The following is a 7,585-nucleotide window of genomic DNA, read 5'->3' as shown; positions in this document are numbered from 1 at the left end:
GCTGCTGCTGCTAAGTCGCTTCAGTCGTGTCCTACTCTGTGCGACCCCAGAGACGGCAGCCTACCAGGCTCCCCTGTCCCTGGGATTCTCCAGGCAAGAACACTGGAGTGGGTTGCCATTTCCTTCTCCAATGCATGAAAGTGAAAAGTGAAAGTGAAGTCACTCAGTCGTCTCCGACTCCTAGCAATCCCATAGACTGCAGCCCACCAGGCTCCTCCATCCATGGGATTTTCCAGGCAAGAGTACTGAGTGGGGTGCCATTGCCTTTCTCCGGGAGAAGCTCTATACAGTCAGCAAAAACAAGACTGGGAGCTGACTGTGGCTTAGATCATGAACTCGTTATTGCCAAATTCAGACTTAAATTGAAGAAAGTGGGGAAAACCAATAGACCATTCAGGTATGACCTAAATCAAATCCCTTATGATTATACAGTGGAAGTGAGAAATAGATTTAAGGGACTAGATCTGATAGATAGAGTGCCTGATGAACTATGGACGGAGGTTTGTGACATTGTACAGGAGACAGGGATCAAGACCATCCCCATGGAAAAGAAATGCAAGAAAGCAAAATGGCTGTCTGGGGAGGCCTTACAAATAGCTGTGAAAAGAAGAGAAGCAAAAAGCAAAGGAGAAAAGGAAAGATATAAGCATCGGAATGCAGAGTTCAAAAGAATAGCAAGGAGATATAAGAAAGCCTTCCTCAGTGATCAATGCAAAGAAATAGAGGAAAAGAACAGAATGGGAAAGACTAGAGATCTCTTCAAGAAAATTAGAAATACCAAGGGAACATTTCATGCAAAGATGGGCTCGATAAAGGACAGAAATGGTATGGACCTAACAGAAGCAGAAGACATTAAGAAGCGGTGGCAAGAATACACAGAACTATACAAAATTTCTTCACGACCAAAATAATCACGATAGTGTGATCACTCACCTAGAGCCAGACATCCTGGAATGTGAAGTCAAGTGGGCCTTAGAAAGCATCACAACAAACAAAGGCTAGTGGAGGTGATGGAATTCCAGTTGAGCTATTTCAAATCCTGAAAGATGATGCTGTGAAAGTGCTGCACTCAATATGCCAGCAAATTTGGAAAACTCAGCAGTGGCCACAGGACTGGAAAAGGTCAGTTGTTTTCATTCCAATCCAAAGCCACAGACTACATTTCTCTATTCCATACACATCTAGATGAGGCCATGTGAGGATGGAATGTGAATGCAATTTCTGCATGGTGTTTCTAGAGCAGGGCTCTCGGAAGTACTGTACCTTCTCCACACTCACTTTCATCTTCTTCCAGCTGAATTCAGGTGACAATTTTTAGATCCTAGGGCAGTGGTCAGCAAACATTTTCTGTACAAGTTCAGAGAGCAAATAATTTAGGCTTTTCAGGGCATAATATCTCTGTTACAACCACTCAGCTCTACCATTATAATGTAGCCACAGACAATACGTAAATGACTGGGCACGGCTATGTTTCCATAATATTTGATTTACAAAAGCAGGCAGTAGTTCAGATTTGGCCCACTGGCCATAGTTTGCTTATTCCTGCTCTAGAGAATGGTGGAACAGCAATACTGAAAGCTTTGTATCTTCCATTCTTTTTTTTATCCAAATGAGAGCTTCAGTGGCATATATCCTATCCCTGCTGTGCCACTGCACATTTTCTTCTTCGATTTGTAGACTGCCTGACCTAAAGAAGACCTTGAGACCTGGTGAAGAGAAACGTGCATCACCAAGAGATCGTGGAGTTGAGGTGACTGCAGAAAGTGGATGGTACTGAGGCTTAACTTTTCTGGGGAGAAGTAAGCATGTCCTACGGGTGCAAAGAAGGGTGACCACAGATATTTGGCATTAGAGGAGCAGATTGTGCAGCGAGCTAGATGAACATAAGTTTGAGTACTGTGTTCAGAGCATGGAGTTTTCCCCAGGAAGGGACAAATTTCTCTGCTGCTCTTTCATCATAGTGTGGGTAGGTGACTAATTCTCACCAAAGGAATGTTTGTGAAAATGACATGTAGCATTTCTGGGCCAAGGCTTATAAGAAGTGGATTATTTCCTTATTTCCCCATCCTCCCCCCTTCTGTTGGCTAGGTGCAGATAATAACAATGAGGACTGACAGAAGGATGGAACGACAAGAGAGAAGAACTGCCTGCTGATCAGAATCCTGTGTATTGATATATGAGCAAGAAATTAACTTCTATGGTATTTAAATCACTTTCAAGTTTTAAGTCTATTTCTTATAGTACCTAGTGTTACTCCAACTAAAACAGAAATTAGAATAATTACTGGATTTTTTTTTTTTTTTTTTGCCTCACCACAAGGCTTGTGGGATTCTATTTCCTCAAGCAGGGATTGAACCTGGGCCTCAGGAGTGAGAGTGCTGAGTCCTAACCACTGGACTACCAGGGAATTCCTGGATTCTTTATTGTTGGGAGATTAAATGAGGTAAAGCACTTAATACAGTCCTGGAATATTTTGATGATTAATTTTATGTGTCAACTTGACTGGGTCACTGGGTGCCTAGATGCTTGGTCAAATGTTTCTCTGGGTGTGTCTCTGAGGTTGTTTTTGATGTGGTTAACATTTGAATCAGTAGGCTGAGTAAAACAGATTGTCTTCCCTACAGTGGGTGGGCCTCATCAAATCAGTTGAAGGCTTAAGTAGGAAAAAAAGGCTGACCCTCCCAGGAGCATGAGGGAACTCCTACTGCCTGACTGCATAAGCTGGAGCATTGATCTCCTCCTGCCTTTGGACTTAAACATCAGCTCTTCTCAGATCTGGATCCTGTCAGCCTTTGGGCTGGAATTTACATCATCAACTCTCCTGGCACAGGCGCTCAGGCTTGGGCTCCAATTGTGCCAGTGGCTGTCCTGGATGTCTCATTTGCTGACTGCAGATACTGGGACTTCCCAGTCTGCATAGTCATGTAAGCCAATTTCTTGTAATAAATTTCTTTCTATACACACACATCCTGTTGGTTCTGTTTCTCTGGAGAACCCTGAGTAATACACATATATTAATTGTGCAATAAATATATTGATGCATTCATTCTATTTCTTAGTACAGCAATTAAATCCTATTTTCTCGTCTGCTACTTCACATCTGCTTGCTTTTATTTCTCATTTATGTGGCAGAGGATATTTGCTTCATTCTGGCCTCTTTAAAGGGATCTTTCTTGCCCAAAGTAAGAATGCACTAAAAGCTTATAAAAGCTAGCCTTGGATATTAGCTATGGTCTCTGGAAATTATCCAGAACATATCTTGGTGTATTTTATTCCCATGCATAAATCTTTGTCATCTTCCATCATATAACAACCTTCACTGGGCAGTCTACTGCCTCAATCCAGATTTTTACTTCAGAATCTGATCTTGCATACTGAAGAATATGCATCACCCCTCTTGTGCTCCTGCACCACGCACCCACTACTGGGCCCTGTCCACCATCCCAGTCCCACTTCCCATATCTCTTTGGAGTCCAGAATCTCTTCAGAAAATAAGATTTTTGCGCCCAATCGATTTAAAAGTGGCTCCCTACTACATTTAGTAGAAGACTGGTATGTCCAATAGAATCAAGGACATCGTGTAGCTTCATGGATCATGCTGTTATCCAGGAAACTTTGAAACTTGACCAAATGACTTTACTATGTAAACAAAGAATTGTTACCTATCCCATGTTGGAAGCTGCATGTTGGAAAACCTATCAAGATATCAAAAAACAAATGGAGTCCCTTGTGTGCTGTGTGCTCAGTCCCATCACCCATTTCCAGCTCTGTGCGACCCCATAGACTGTAGCCTCCCAGGCTCCTCTGTCCATGGGGTTATCCAGGCAAAAATACTGAAGTGGGTTGCCATATCCTCCTCTAGGGGATCTTCCCCACCTGGGGATCAAACCTATATCTCCTGTGTCTCCTACACTGCAGGTGGATTCTTTCCTTACTGAGCCACCGAGGAAGCCCCTTGGAGTCCTTTATCCATTATCAAAATTCCCCTTTATCGCCACCCTCTCCAGTTTAAAGATGTTAGCAACTTGAAGGCAGGAATCTTGGCTTGTTTGCTGATGTTTTCTCAGTCCCAGAGAAGTCTTTAGCACATCAACATTTGTTAAATTAGTGACTACAGATCCTTGCACCTCATATCCTTTTCTTCACCTGGAACTTTGGCCACCAGCACTACTTATACCTTCATTAAGTCTCCGTCTCACTTCTGCCCCATTCACTAAAAGTTATCTAAGCTGGCAACAAATGAAGAAGCAGGGGAACTACCCTTGTGTGAAACTGTTAGTCACTCAGGCATGTCTGACTCTTTACGACCCTGTGGACCGTAGACCACCAGGCTCCTTTATCCACAGGATTCTCCAGGCAAGAATACTGGAGTGGGTAGCCATTCTCTTCTCCAGGGGATCTTCCCAACCCAGGGATTGAACCCGGGTCTCTTGCATTGCTGGCAGATCCTTTACTGTCTGAGCCAGTAGTTAGTTCCAATGTGTGACTAAACAATGGATCTAGTACCTGATTCCAGCAAAGCAGACATATTTACTTTCATTGCTCAAAGCCAAGGATTTTGCAAGTTCAAAGATACTAATTATGGTGGTGGTCCTTCAGACCAACTCCCACTAGTGCAGTGGAGTCCTGTTAGGATTACTAATGCTTAGGATTACAATATCATCTGAGACAATTACTCTCATTAGTACTAATCTAGAGAGCTGGTTATAGACCAACTCTATAACATTTTGATGAGCATGAAGAAGTAAGACTTTCATGCCATCTACAGCTTTGGGCAAAGCAGAAAGAATAAGTGATGACAGCCTTGCAGAAACACTCCAACCAACTCACGTATTTGCTGACGACTATTCATCTGGTCCAGCATCCCTGCCTTCCAATGAGTCATAAAGGGGATACTCCATGACTTTCTGGAATGGAAGGTTTCTTTATGCACATGAATTTTAATGAATACTTGGTTCAATGTTAGAGCTGCGTCATCCTATTCTGTCTAAAATAGATGAGTCAATGATATCTGAAAAAGCGATTGCTATTTTAACATATTCTACAGAATTAAGAATAGCAGTTTATTCCAAGATTTTTGTGGCTATGAGATTTCTAGGGTTTTCTCGTGATCTACTTCTCATGTCTCAAGGCCAATGGTTCTCCAAGTGTATGTTCCACACTAGCACCATCATTTCAGAACCTGTTACAAATTTGCAATTTCAGGCTCCATCTCAGACCTACTTAATCAGAAACTCTCATAGGCAAGCCCAGCAATGTGTGTTTAACTAGCCCTTCAGGTAAATCTGATACTTGCTTAAATTTGAGCACCAGTAACTTGATGAATTTTGAACATTACTTTACTAGTGTGTGAGATGAGTGCAATTGTGTGGTAGTTTGAGCATTCTTAGGCATTGCCTTTCCTTGGGATTGGAATGAAAACTGACCTTTTCCAGTCCTGTGGCCGCTGCTGAGTTTTCCAAATTTGCTGGCATATTGAGTGTAGCACTTTCACAGCATCATCTTTCACGATTTGAAATAGCTCAACTGGAATTTCATCACCTCCACTAGCTTTGTTCGTAGTGATGCTTTCTAAGGCCCACTTGACTTCACATTCCAGGATGTCTGGCTCTAGGTCAGTGATCACACCATCATGATTTTCTTGGTCGTGAAGATTTTTTTTGTACAGTTCTTCTGTGTATTCTTGCCACGTCTTCTTAATATCTTCTGTTTCTGTTAGTTCCATATCATTTCTGTCCTTTATCGAGCCCATCTTTGCATGAAATGTTCCCTTGGTATCTCTAATTTTCTTGAAGAGATCTCTAGTCTTTCCCATTCTGTTCTTTTCCTCTATTTCTTTGCACTGATCGCTGAGGAAGGCTTTCTTATCTCTCCTTGCTATTCTTTGGATCTCTGCATTCAGATGCTTATATCTTTGCGAAGGGTCGACTCATTGGAAAAGACTCTGATGCTGGGAGGGATTGGGGGCAGGAGGAGAAGGGGCTGACAGAGGATGAGATAGCTGGATGAAATCACTGACTTGATGGATGTGAGTTTGAGTGAACTCCGGGAGCTGGTGATGGACAGGGAGGCCTGGCATGCTGCGATTCATGGGGTCGCAAAGAGTCGGGCACGACTGAGCAACTGAACTGAATTGAACTTGATGAAAGTGAAAGGGGAGAGTGAAAAAGTTGGCTTAAAGCTCAACATTCAGAAAACGAAGATCATGGCATCTGGTCCCATCACTTCATGGCAAATAGATGGGGAAACAGTGGAAACAGTGTCAGACTTTATTTTTTTGGGCTCCAACATCACTGCAGATGGTGATTGCAGCCATGAAATTAAAAGACGCTTACTCCTTGAAAGGAAAGTTATGACCAATCTAGATAGCATATTCAAAAGCAGAGACATTACTTTGCCAACAAAGGTCCATCTAGTCAAGGCTATGTTTTTTCCAGTGGTCATGTATGGATGTGAGAGTTGGACTGTGAAGAAAGCTGAGCGCTGAAGACTTGATGCCTTTGAACTGTGATGCTGGAGAAGACTCTTGCGAGTTCCTTGGACTGCAAGGAGATCCAACCAGTCCATCCTAAATGAGATCAGTCCTGGGTATTCATTGGAAGGACTGATGCTAAAGTGGAAACTCCAATACTTTGACCACCCCATGCAAAGAGTTGACTCATTGGAAAAGACCATGATGCTGGGAGGGATTGGGGGCAGGAGGTGAAGGGGACAACAGAGGATGAGATGGCTAGATGGCATCACCGACTCGATGGACATCACTGACTCGATGGACATGAGTTTGAGTAAACTCTGGGAGTTGGTGATGGACAGGGAGGCCTGGTGTGCTGCGATTCATGGGGTCGCAAAGAGTCGGGCATGACTGAGCGACTGAATTCAACTGAACTGAACTGAACTTGACTATACTTTGGAATTCTTTACATGGAGCAAAGGGTTTTCTTGGCACCTAGACATGACTGTGACCTCACAGTCATTGAAAATCTCATCCTTTCAGCTCTAAACCTTACCTACTCTGGTTCTTCATTAGCTTTGATGATACATTATTGGAGGAAAGAACATTCTTTCAGAAGCAGATCTAAGCTCAGGTGGCCTCTGCCCTGTGATTCTTCTAGAAGTTGATCTCAGCCTAGGCCAATTATTCTATGTGGAAACAGGTAGTATTAGGGGTTACAGCTACCTTTAAAATCTGTGGACACTCCCCTAAGGGCCCCTGAATGATGTCTGAGACAACCATGAATAATGGAGGCAAATGTACACTATTTATGCTGATTGAAATAGACCCATTCAAGCTGATACCTGAATCACATGCTCAGCAAACAGATCTGCCTGATTTTAGTATGAAAAACAGAATGTGAGGGGACAGAAGACTCAACCCCAGAAAATCCTCTGACACCTGAAGATAATGTGCCCAGGCAGCAGTGCTGGGCAGAAATCCAGTTCTACATTCTGATGGCCCTGAGGCCATGAAGTATGGTAAACATTTACATCCAGACCAGTATGTCTAATGCATAGAAACCCTTTCAAATTTATAATGCAGTCCATCAGGATTTTTGATGGTATCTAACTTGATCTGAAACACTCTTTC

The 7,585-nt window shown here is 42.9% G+C and overlaps 1 non-coding gene across 1 annotated transcript; it reads right to left on the bottom strand.

Annotated features, from left to right (window-relative positions):
- Nucleotides 1-2,335: 2,335 nt before the first annotated feature.
- On the bottom strand, nucleotides 2,336-2,407 carry TRNAE-CUC. The gene has a single exon. It is a non-coding gene; the product is annotated as a tRNA-Glu (tRNA).
- Nucleotides 2,408-7,585: the final 5,178 nt, after the last annotated feature.

This window comes from Bubalus bubalis, chromosome 4 (genome assembly GCF_019923935.1).
Source record: "Bubalus bubalis isolate 160015118507 breed Murrah chromosome 4, NDDB_SH_1, whole genome shotgun sequence".
NCBI lineage: Eukaryota > Metazoa > Chordata > Mammalia > Artiodactyla > Bovidae > Bubalus > Bubalus bubalis.
Note: the sequence above shows the minus strand (reverse complement) of the source record. Positions and strands in the feature narration are given on the sequence as shown.